The sequence below is a fragment of the Gekko japonicus genome, unplaced genomic scaffold, assembly GCF_001447785.1.
Source record: "Gekko japonicus isolate JY-2015 unplaced genomic scaffold, Gekko_japonicus_V1.1 scaffold5298, whole genome shotgun sequence".
NCBI classification, from domain to species: domain Eukaryota; kingdom Metazoa; phylum Chordata; class Lepidosauria; order Squamata; family Gekkonidae; genus Gekko; species Gekko japonicus.
In genome coordinates this window covers 37,000-49,386 of record NW_015159875.1, presented here as the reverse complement: position 1 = coordinate 49,386, position 12,387 = coordinate 37,000, and the positions used below count along the sequence as shown (strand labels likewise).

General features: G+C 49.0%; 1 protein-coding gene across 1 annotated transcript in view; it reads left to right on the top strand.

Annotated features, from left to right (window-relative positions):
* Positions 1-12,387, top strand: part of LOC107107864 (oocyte zinc finger protein XlCOF6-like) — a 21,895-nt gene that overhangs the window by 3,587 nt on the left and 5,921 nt on the right. The gene's annotated exons all lie outside the window — the stretch shown is intronic.

Genomic DNA, 12,387 nt, shown 5'->3' with positions numbered 1-12,387 from the left:
GCTGAACCGACACAGAAATACTCAGAGTGTGGAAAGAGCTTTAGCCATGTTCAAAACCTTGGAAAGTTCCCAAAGGTAAGAAAGCGAGGAATGGCAAAGGGCTCTGCTGGATGAAGGATCAGCAAATCTCTCCTTTAACATCGAGGAGACCTCTCAGGGGCTGAACCTTATCAATGCTCAGTGTGTGGAAAGAGCTTGAGGCACAGAGCCGATCGTCAGGTTCCTCTGAGAATCCACACAAGGGTGGAACTTCCCTATAGTTGGTTCTGATGAGGTTGTTCAAACACCCTGGCGCTGGAGGATCAGAAAGGCTGCGAACGTAGTTACATAAAGAAAGGCCTTTTTAGTTTTCCCTCTCCTCTTTCAAAATTGCTACTTTAGGTTATCTGCCATTCTTTGGCATCTTTAAAACTGGCAAAAACAGTTCCTTACCCAAATTGTATAAAGCAATAGACAAGTTGAGAGGCTAACAGACATCTACAGCCTCTCTCCCACTGGTATAACCATAGTGTGACCAGCTGGCATCCTAAATTCACAAATATTTTTATCTGACAAGCAATTTTAGAGAGGCATTTCTCAACCCTAATCCCTCCCCTGTCCAGCCTGCTGTGATCTTGGTAGGGGTCTCACCACTTTGAAACCCAAAGCATTCTAGCAGTAGGTTTATTTGGGGTTGAAAGGGAAAGGCTGTGTCCCTTAATCCATCGAATTCCCCAATCCAAGTTGTCCTTCCCACCCCACCCCCAGATACTGTTATGCATGGAGGTCCACTCAGCGAGAGGATGATTCCACGAACCCAATTCTGCTTTATGTACAGCAGTGGGTTTGTTTTGAGTTCTTTGTGACTAATTGTATACAGAGGTCAGAGTACGGAAGTGAACGCTCCTATTTCCCAGGGATGAGACAACTCGCTAGGTTTAATGAATAAATGTTGCCTTTACTAAAGAGTTCTCAAGCATACAAAAACGGATACACACGCAGATTCAAACAAGCCTCCTGCAGGTTACAATAGATACAGAAACAAATAGTAACAAAAGCAATAAAGCAAGTTACACAATGGGGTAAGACTCAAAGGGTAGTGCTCATACTTATCTGAGTTCCAGGGAGATACCTCTTCTCAGCCTCAGTAGACGCATGGGGAAAGTAAAGTATCACTTTAGGGACCCTGATATCACACGGGCTAGTCCAGCTAGTACACGTGTGGGTTCTCAGATCGCGACTTCTGAGAACACCTTCAGAATCACCTGTAGCGCACTTAAGTTGCTTAGATGGGGGAGATGGGTTAACCAGAGAAACAAAGGCTGTGTTCCTCTTTTTAAGACCTAGCTTTTGGGCTTGGCTTAAGGCCAATAAATCCTAAAAATCCGTCCCCTTGCTAAACCTGTAAGTTGACGACTTGTGACGCTCTACCTATAGGGGAGGGGGCAATATTCAAATTTTAGACCTAACTTCAAAGCAGAGCCATGTGGTAAGGTGTGAAAGCCATATCTCCATGGAAACCTTTGATTTGTAGATCGATGCCTTGGTCCAGGCAGGCCATACAGGATGTTTTCTTGTGATGCAGCACCAAGATAGTTGGAGTTACGAGAGATTCCAAGGTCCTGTAATGGTGGGAGACTTGTCGTTTGCCAAGGTCTCCAAGCTGAGTTCCATGGCGAATGCCTTCTTTATGCAGATGCATGCTGGGAAGGTGTGGGTGCACATGGCTATTAGCATAGGCAGCACAAGCCTGGCTCCTTGCAGCTTTCAGGTGCAGACATGGGATGCAAGCAAGCAAACCTCAAAACACCATTTCCCACAGCCCACATACACACAAGCACTTTACAGACATACAGCCTCAGCACAAATAATACATTTAAAACACACATGGTAACAATACTCACATAGAGAATCAGGAGGGAGAAGTAGGATTCCCTCCTCCTGCTCGGAACACCACCACTGCCACCACCCATGCATGTGCTGGGAATGACCTGGACTGAGCCCTGGGTCAAGGCGTCCTCCCCCCATGTCTTCCTCCTTAGAATTGGAGTTGGTAAGAGGCCGGAAGAGAAAAAAATATCCTCCCTCATTCCCAGAGGCTTAATGTGTGTCGAAATGGGTATCTGAAAAGATAAATAACATTCCGTAGAGCCTCTGTTGAAGGACCAGTGTTCCCTCTAAGCTGAGTTAGTGTGAGCTAGCTCACAATTTTTTTAGCCTCCAGCTCACACATTTTCTGTCTCAGCTCAGGAAGGGATGGACTCCAGAGCAAATTTATGCAGTAGCTAAATCGCTCGCTCACAACTGTAATGCCAGCAGCTCACAAAGTAGAATTTTTGCTCACAAGACTCCACAGCTTAGAGGGAACATTGGAAGGGACCTCACATTCCCCCCCCCCGGCAGTTGGCAACCCTAGTTTAAGTGCTTCTTTTTAAATCACAGAAAACGAAACGCAACTGAGAAAGAGTCACAGCTCATTAAAACTATTATTTGTATCAGTTGAATTAGACTTTGTGTTTTCTGTGCTTTGTGGGCTCTTTGAACTCTCCCCAGCTGTGATTGAGTGGATTGAAAATTCAGATTTTCGTATTTAGGGGGATTGCCTAATCGGTCTGCATACCCATTGTATCAACTTAATTACATATTTTATATTATGATATGCTTCCTGTGTGTAACTATGCCATATGTTAAATAGTTATAATAATGGGCTTTGTGGAGGGTTTCTTACTGAGTTGGGCTTCATTAAATATGTCAGAGGTTAGTGGGGCATGTATTTTTTCAGTTGTATATAAAGTAAATCCTCTTCCAGAACCTTGAGATTTGCACCTCAGCCCACGTCTTATTCCCATGAGTGAAGCCAACTGAGTTTGCCCTCATCCATGATGTGGGTCAGTGACGTTCAAGAGCCAGAGTGTCGGGTTGTGGCTTGGTGGGTCTGGGTTTATATCTACAGTAGGCCTGGAAGCTCTTGCGATGCCTTTTAGCCAGTCACATTTTCAGGCTAACTTGCCTTACAAGATGGCTGTAAGAGTGAGTTTGATAGGTGTGGAAATCTCAGGACTTCCTTTCAGGTCTTGAACAAAACTCGCTCCCAACAACATTCTCTTGGCAGTGATTTGTTTATTGAGAGGTAAAGAGGTTTCAAGCATAGATGAAGCTGTGTCAGAACTGACGCTCTTGGCACCAGTTCCCTTTTTATACATAATTCAAACAACCCCTCCCCCCCAATGACCAGTCCAGTGACACCACAGGGGAACATAGTATAAAAGTTGTGCATTGACATGGTTTAAAGAATGGATAATAATTGAAAAAATAAACTGTTAAAATTGGAGGGACATGATTTAAAGCCAGGATGGCATGCCTATCTTTGGTACCAAAAAGCGGACAATCATAAATATTTAAAAAATCATTTGATAAGGAAATCACTGCTGTTAGTATGGAAAAGAATGAGACATAATATATATGTGAAGATTCCAAAGTGGGTCTCTCAGGTGGAAGCATTTACTCACCCTGTATTATTGGAGATGAAAAAAGTAGCCAGATACGAAAATTTATTGCGAAAGGAAGATAGGTTGAAGTCTAAAGAAGAATTAGAGGGAAAAGATATATATTTGGATTGGTGGACAAGAGTACAGTTGGAATCTAGATATGCTAAAGACGAACCTCAGGGGTTTTATGCAGAACAATCGGCGTTTGATACACTTTTATATGAAACAAATGATAAACTAATTAAGAAACTCTATGTTTATTTGCTACAGACAAAGATGGAGGACAAGGTGATTAAAGAATGTGTGATAAAATAGGCCCAAAATTTTGGCCATAATATTGATTTTGACCATTGGTTACAAATCATGGAATCATAGAATGTTAGAGTTGGAAGGGATCTTGCAGGTCATCTAGTCCATCCCCCTGCACTCTGCAGTAGCATAGCCAAAAAATAGCCCTACAACATACCCAAAAGATGGTCATCCAGCCTCCGCTTGAAAACGTCCAGCGAAGAGAGAAGATAGAGAGGGCATTTGAGAGCTTCTATAAGAATCTATATGAGAAAAAAGAAGTAAGGGAGTTTGACGAGGAGACAGAGATAATGTTAACAGAAATGCTGTTCCACTGCTCAACCACTCTGACAGTTAGGAAGTTTCTCCTGATATTTAGCCGGTATTGACTCCTTGTAATTTTCATCCATTAGATCTAGTCTTGCAATCCGGAGCAAGAGAGAATAGATCTGCTCCATCTTTTACTTAAGAGCCCTTCAAATATTTGAAGACTGCAATCATGTCCCCTCTAAGCCTTCTTTCCCAGGCTAAACAGACCAAACTCTTTCAGCCTTTCCTCATAAGACTTGGATTCCAACCCTCTCACCATCCTCGTTGCCCTCTTCTGGACACGCTCGAGCTTGTAAACATCCTTCCTAAAATGTGGTGCTCAAAACTGGACACAGGACTCCAGGTGAGGCCTGACCATAGCAGAATAGAGCGGAACGACCACCTCCCTTGATCTGGACATAATGCTTCTGTTAATGCATCCTAAGATTGCATTACCTTACTTCGCAGTCACATCCCACTGCTGGCTCATGTTTACCTTGTGATCAACCAGAACACCAGGATCCCTTTCACATGTGCTGCGGTCAAGCCAAGTCCCTCCCATTCTATATCTGTGCCTTTGATTTTTTTGTACCTAAGTGTAGGACTTTGCACGTATCTCTATTGAAATTCATTTTATTTGTCTCAGCCCACTGTTCCAGCCTATCTAGATCATTTCGAATCCTGGCTCTGTTTTCTTCAGAATTAGGAATCCCACCCAGCTTTGTGTCATCTGCAAATATGGCAAAGAAATGTAAAAATAACACAATCAGTTTCCTTTAAAGAGAATTTATAAAAAAATATAACACCAGAGAAATTAGCCAAAATGTACCCTGCAATGTTTGACAATTGCTGGAAATGTAAGTCATGGGTGGGAAGCGTCTTTAATGTTTGGTGGAAGTATAAAGAGGTGAGGTTATATTGGGGAAGGGTTCATGAAACGTTACAAAAATATCCTTGATATTGTTACTGTTTAAACCTGAAATGTTTTTGCGTAATATCATGCCTGATGTAAAAGATAAGAAAGTGAAGCACTTAATTATACATATAGTTATGGCAGCAAGAATCCTTTATGCTTAGTACTGGAAGAAACCACAGATACCAGCAGAAAATGAACTGCTGACAAAAAAAATTTGAAACAGCAGAAATGGATATGTTGTCGGACTTGTTGAAAGACCGAAGTAAACAAAATGTGAGAGATAATTGGATACCAGTTTATGACTGAATGAAAAATGATTCTGAAGACCAGGAACAATGAATATAACCATTGTAAACTTGGGGTAACTCTAACTTGAAATGTATAGAATATGTCTTTTTTTCAGGAATCAAAATAGAAGATCTTAGCAACTTGATTAGTTAACGTTAGCTTTAGTAATTGTAATTGTATTTTATGAATGGGTGAAAAAGAGGCTCTGAAAAGGGAAGACCGTGAATGGATTATAATTACTGTAATTTGGGAGAAGCTTAAGTTGAACTGTAAAGAATATGTACTTTTTCAGGCATCATAATAGAAGATTTCGATGATTTGATTAACTGACAATAGGTTTAGAAGCTATATAAATGAGGGGAAATATACTGGAAACAAGGATTTAAGATGGAAACCGGTTTGTAACAGCTATAATATAAGCCTGTGTCATAAGAGCACGGATCCTCATGGATCCTCAGGGTTTTTTAACTGGGTCACCCCAAACACAACATCAAATCACATATCATGGCCATGGCCACGGCCTGCACCACAGAAATCACAGTGCCACGGCTCTGTGGCAACACCATTCTGCAAAAACATGGTTCCAAAGCACGGATCCTCATGGATCCTCAGGGTTTTTTAACTGGGTCACCCCAAACACAACATCAAATCACATATCATGGCCATGGCCACGGCCTGCACCACAGAAAGCACGGTGCCACGGCTCTGTGGCAACACCATTCTGCAAAAACATGGTTCCAAAGCACGGATCCTCATGGATCCTCAGGGTTTTTTAACTGGGTCACCCCAAACACAACATCAAATCACATATCATGGCCATGGCCACGGCCTGCACCACAGAAAGCACGGTGCCACGGCTCTGTGGCAACACCATTCTGCAAAAACATGGTTCCAAAGCACGGATCCTCATGGATCCTCAGGGTTTTTTAACTGGGTCACCCCAAACACAACATCAAATCACATATCATGGCCATGGCCACGGCCTGCACCACAGAAAGCACGGTGCCACGGCTCTGTGGCAACACCATTCTGCAAAAACATGGTTCCAAAGCACGGATCCTCATGGATCCTCAGGGTTTTTTAACTGGGTCACCCCAAACACAACATCAAATCACATATCATGGCCATGGCCACGGCCTGCACCACAGAAAGCACGGTGCCACGGCTCTGTGGCAACACCATTCTGCAAAAACATGGTTCCAAAGCACGGATCCTCATGGATCCTCAGGGTTTTTTAACTGGGTCACCCCAAACACAACATCAAATCACATATCATGGCCATGGCCACGGCCTGCACCACAGAAAGCACGGTGCCACGGCTCTGTGGCAACACCATTCTGCAAAAACATGGTTCCAAAGCACGGATCCTCATGGATCCTCAGGGTTTTTTAACTGGGTCACCCCAAACACAACATCAAATCACATATCATGGCCATGGCCACGGCCTGCACCACAGAAAGCACGGTGCCACGGCTCTGTGGCAACACCATTCTGCAAAAACATGGTTCCAAAGCACGGATCCTCATGGATCCTCAGGGTTTTTTAACTGGGTCACCCCAAACACAACATCAAATCACATATCATGGCCATGGCCACGGCCTGCACCACAGAAATCACAGTGCCACGGCTCTGTGGCAACACCATTCTGCAAAAACATGGTTCCAAAGCACGGATCCTCATGGATCCTCAGGGTTTTTTAACTGGGTCACCCCAAACACAACATCAAATCACATATCATGGCCATGGCCACGGCCTGCACCACAGAAATCACAGTGCCACGGCTCTGTGGCAACACCATTCTGCAAAAACATGGTTCCAAAGCACGGATCCTCATGGATCCTCAGGGTTTTTTAACTGGGTCACCCCAAACACAACATCAAATCACATATCATGGCCATGGCCACGGCCTGCACCACAGAAAGCACGGTGCCACGGCTCTGTGGCAACACCATTCTGCAAAAACATGGTTCCAAAGCACGGATCCTCATGGATCCTCAGGGTTTTTTAACTGGGTCACCCCAAACACAACATCAAATCACATATCATGGCCATGGCCACGGCCTGCACCACAGAAATCACAGTGCCACGGCTCTGTGGCAACACCATTCTGCAAAAACATGGTTCCAAAGCACGGATCCTCATGGATCCTCAGGGTTTTTTAACTGGGTCACCCCAAACACAACATCAAATCACATATCATGGCCATGGCCACGGCCTGCACCACAGAAATCACAGTGCCACGGCTCTGTGGCAACACCATTCTGCAAAAACATGGTTCCAAAGCACGGATCCTCATGGATCCTCAGGGTTTTTTAACTGGGTCACCCCAAACACAACATCAAATCACATATCATGGCCATGGCCACGGCCTGCACCACAGAAAGCACGGTGCCACGGCTCTGTGGCAACACCATTCTGCAAAAACATGGTTCCAAAGCACGGATCCTCATGGATCCTCAGGGTTTTTTAACTGGGTCACCCCAAACACAACATCAAATCACATATCATGGCCATGGCCACGGCCTGCACCACAGAAATCACAGTGCCACGGCTCTGTGGCAACACCATTCTGCAAAAACATGGTTCCAAAGCACGGATCCTCATGGATCCTCAGGGTTTTTTAACTGGGTCACCCCAAACACAACATCAAATCACATATCATGGCCATGGCCACGGCCTGCACCACAGAAATCACAGTGCCACGGCTCTGTGGCAACACCATTCTGCAAAAACATGGTTCCAAAGCACGGATCCTCATGGATCCTCAGGGTTTTTTAACTGGGTCACCCCAAACACAACATCAAATCACATATCATGGCCATGGCCACGGCCTGCACCACAGAAAGCACGGTGCCACGGCTCTGTGGCAACACCATTCTGCAAAAACATGGTTCCAAAGCACGGATCCTCATGGATCCTCAGGGTTTTTTAACTGGGTCACCCCAAACACAACATCAAATCACATATCATGGCCATGGCCACGGCCTGCACCACAGAAATCACAGTGCCACGGCTCTGTGGCAACACCATTCTGCAAAAACATGGTTCCAAAGCACGGATCCTCATGGATCCTCAGGGTTTTTTAACTGGGTCACCCCAAACACAACATCAAATCACATATCATGGCCATGGCCACGGCCTGCACCACAGAAATCACAGTGCCACGGCTCTGTGGCAACACCATTCTGCAAAAACATGGTTCCAAAGCACGGATCCTCATGGATCCTCAGGGTTTTTTAACTGGGTCACCCCAAACACAACATCAAATCACATATCATGGCCATGGCCACGGCCTGCACCACAGAAAGCACGGTGCCACGGCTCTGTGGCAACACCATTCTGCAAAAACATGGTTCCAAAGCACGGATCCTCATGGATCCTCAGGGTTTTTTAACTGGGTCACCCCAAACACAACATCAAATCACATATCATGGCCATGGCCACGGCCTGCACCACAGAAAGCACGGTGCCACGGCTCTGTGGCAACACCATTCTGCAAAAACATGGTTCCAAAGCACGGATCCTCATGGATCCTCAGGGTTTTTTAACTGGGTCACCCCAAACACAACATCAAATCACATATCATGGCCATGGCCACGGCCTGCACCACAGAAAGCACGGTGCCACGGCTCTGTGGCAACACCATTCTGCAAAAACATGGTTCCAAAGCACGGATCCTCATGGATCCTCAGGGTTTTTTAACTGGGTCACCCCAAACACAACATAAAATCACATATCATGGCCATGGCCACGGCCTGCACCACAGAAAGCACGGTGCCACGGCTCTGTGGCAACACCATTCTGCAAAAACATGGTTCCAAAGCACGGATCCTCATGGATCCTCAGGGTTTTTTAACTGGGTCACCCCAAACACAACATCAAATCACATATCATGGCCATGGCCACGGCCTGCACCACAGAAAGCACGGTGCCACGGCTCTGTGGCAACACCATTCTGCAAAAACATGGTTCCAAAGCACGGATCCTCATGGATCCTCAGGGTTTTTTAACTGGGTCACCCCAAACACAACATCAAATCACATATCATGGCCATGGCCACGGCCTGCACCACAGAAAGCACGGTGCCACGGCTCTGTGGCAACACCATTCTGCAAAAACATGGTTCCAAAGCACGGATCCTCATGGATCCTCAGGGTTTTTTAACTGGGTCACCCCAAACACAACATCAAATCACATATCATGGCCATGGCCACGGCCTGCACCACAGAAAGCACGGTGCCACGGCTCTGTGGCAACACCATTCTGCAAAAACATGGTTCCAAAGCACGGATCCTCATGGATCCTCAGGGTTTTTTAACTGGGTCACCCCAAACACAACATCAAATCACATATCATGGCCATGGCCACGGCCTGCACCACAGAAAGCACGGTGCCACGGCTCTGTGGCAACACCATTCTGCAAAAACATGGTTCCAAAGCACGGATCCTCATGGATCCTCAGGGTTTTTTAACTGGGTCACCCCAAACACAACATCAAATCACATATCATGGCCATGGCCACGGCCTGCACCACAGAAATCACGGTGCCACGGCTCTGTGGCAACACCATTCTGCAAAAACATGGTTCCAAAGCACGGATCCTCATGGATCCTCAGGGTTTTTTAACTGGGTCACCCCAAACACGACATCAAATCACATATCATGGCCATGGCCACGGCCTGCACCACAGAAATCACAGATCCACGGCTCTGTGGCAACACCATTCTGCAAAAACATGGTTCCAAAGCACGGATCCTCATGGATCCTCAGGGTTTTTTAACTGGGTCACCCCAAACACAACATCAAATCACATATCATGGCCATGGCCACGGCCTGCAACACAGAAATCACAGTGCCACGGCTCTGTGGCAACACCATTCTGCAAAAACATGGTTCCAAAGCACGGATCCTCATGGATCCTCAGGGTTACCATCAGATAATATGCCTTCTCCGTGGCCACAGCCTATACTGCATAAATCACGGTGCCACGGCTCTGTGGCAACACCATGCTGCAAAAACATGGTTTTGAGGCATGGATCCTCATGGATCCTTATGATTTTTGCCCTGTGTCACCCCAAAACCACCGTCAGATAATATGCCTTCTCCGTGGCCAAAGCCTGAACCACAGAAATCACAGTGCCACGGCTCTGTGACAACACCATGCAGCAAAAACATGGTTTTGACCCACGGATCCTCACGGATCCTTATAATTTTTGCACTATGTCACCCAAAAACCACCATCAGATAATATGCCTTCTCCGTGGCCACAGCCTGCACCACAGAAATCACAGTGCCACGGCTCTGTGGCAACACCATGCTGCAAAAACATAGTTTTGACCCACGGATCCTCGTGGATACTTATGATTTTTGCACTGTGTCAACCCAACATCACCATTAAATAATATGCCTTGTCCATGGCCAAGGCCTGCACCACAGAAATCGTGGTGCCACGGCTCTGTGGCAACACCATGCTGCAAAAACATGGTTTTGGGGCATGGATCCTCTTGGATCCTTAATATTTTTGCCCTGTGTCACCCCCGCCCCTCGTCCTCCGGTCCCCTGGAGACCAATCCCTTTCAGCCCCCCCCCCTTCCCTGCGGGGCTGGCGCTCCTTCTCCCGTGATGACTCCTGGCCTGTCTGCAGCGGGGGCCGCTCGCCCAGCACGCCCCCTTTCCCCCATGCCAGGGGGCCCCCGAGGAGCGGTGCTCCCTCCAAGCGGAGTCCGCGTGAGCCAGCTCGCAGTTCTCCAGCCTCCTCCGGCTCACACCCCGTCTCGTCTCCGCTGGGGAAGGGATGGGGGGGGCTCCAGAAGAGCAGCAAACCCCCCCTGATGCAGCAGGAGCCAAGTCGATCGCTCACCACTTCCTGGGCCAGCGGCGCACGGGACTCTCCACGGCCCAGAGGGGGCACCGCTCCGGCGGCACCGCCTCCCCCCCCACCAGCGGCGGCGGCGGCTGCTTCCGCCCCCCCTCCAGAAGCAAAGCCCTCCCCGGACACGCATGCGCGCCCACACACGAGGAGGCGCAAAAGAGCCCCTCCTCTTTCCCGCCCCCCCCCATCCATCCATCCATCGGGGGTGGTGACAGAGCGGGCCCCTTCCTGGAAGGTCCGGGTCGCCCTTCGGTCGCCTCCCAAGCGGCTGTGCCACTCCCGGCCTTGCCTGCCCCCCGTTCCGCCCAGGCTGACCCCCCCCACACACACACACATCGGGCGCGCCAGTTTCCGTGCCGAAACTCCCAGCCGGGACCGCCCCACTGCCAGGCTCGGCTGGGCGGGAAGGGAGCGAGGAAGCAACACCCGCCTGCCTGTCTGACCCCGCGGCGGCCGACCTCGCAGGGTTGCTGTGCAAGGGGGGGGAGAGAGACCAGAAGACACCCTCCTTCCTTTCTTGGGTTTCCAGGCCGCCCTCCCCTGCGCCCTCCAACAGGGAGAGAGCCAATATAGACGACGTAGGGGCGAGGGGCAGGGTAGGGGGGCGCCGGGTCCCGCCTCCGGGAGCGGGGGGGGCAGTGGAGGAACACCCCCCACCCCATGCATTTGCAGCCCACCGGCGCCTGCGCTTCCGGGCTGCTGCAGCCATCCATGCATGCATGCGCGCACCCAGGTGTAGAAACCCCCCCCCCTTCCCCACTGTGCGCGGGGGGTGGGCGGAGAGGCTCTGGGAGCGCGGACGCGTCGCCTCCTTCCACCCTCCTCCCCCCCGCAGGAAGCGGACGGAGCGGCGGGGAGCACTCAGGGGGGCGACGGTGCGCCTTCCCCGCCCGCCCCGCAGATCCCCCGTTTGCAGGAGCCGGACTGGGACTCCTCTGGGGGGGGGGTGCAAAGGCCAGGAGAAGGAGGTGGAAACGCACGAGGGGAGGGGAAGGCGGGTGGGGGTCCGCTGGGGGCGACCGGAGGGTCTGAAGGAGGGGGGGCTCCTCGCAAGGGGGGAGGCCTGGACGGGTCGGAGAAGGGAGTGGGGGGGGGAGGCCGAGGGAGAAGAGCAAGAGAAACGATCAGGGGGCCCCAAGCGGCTGCCCAGCAGGATGGGTTCAAACACTCAGGGCTGTTTAGCCCAGGAAAGGGAGTCCGGACAAAGGTCTAGAAGGTTCCAAGCAGGAACCTGAAAGCATGTGGGA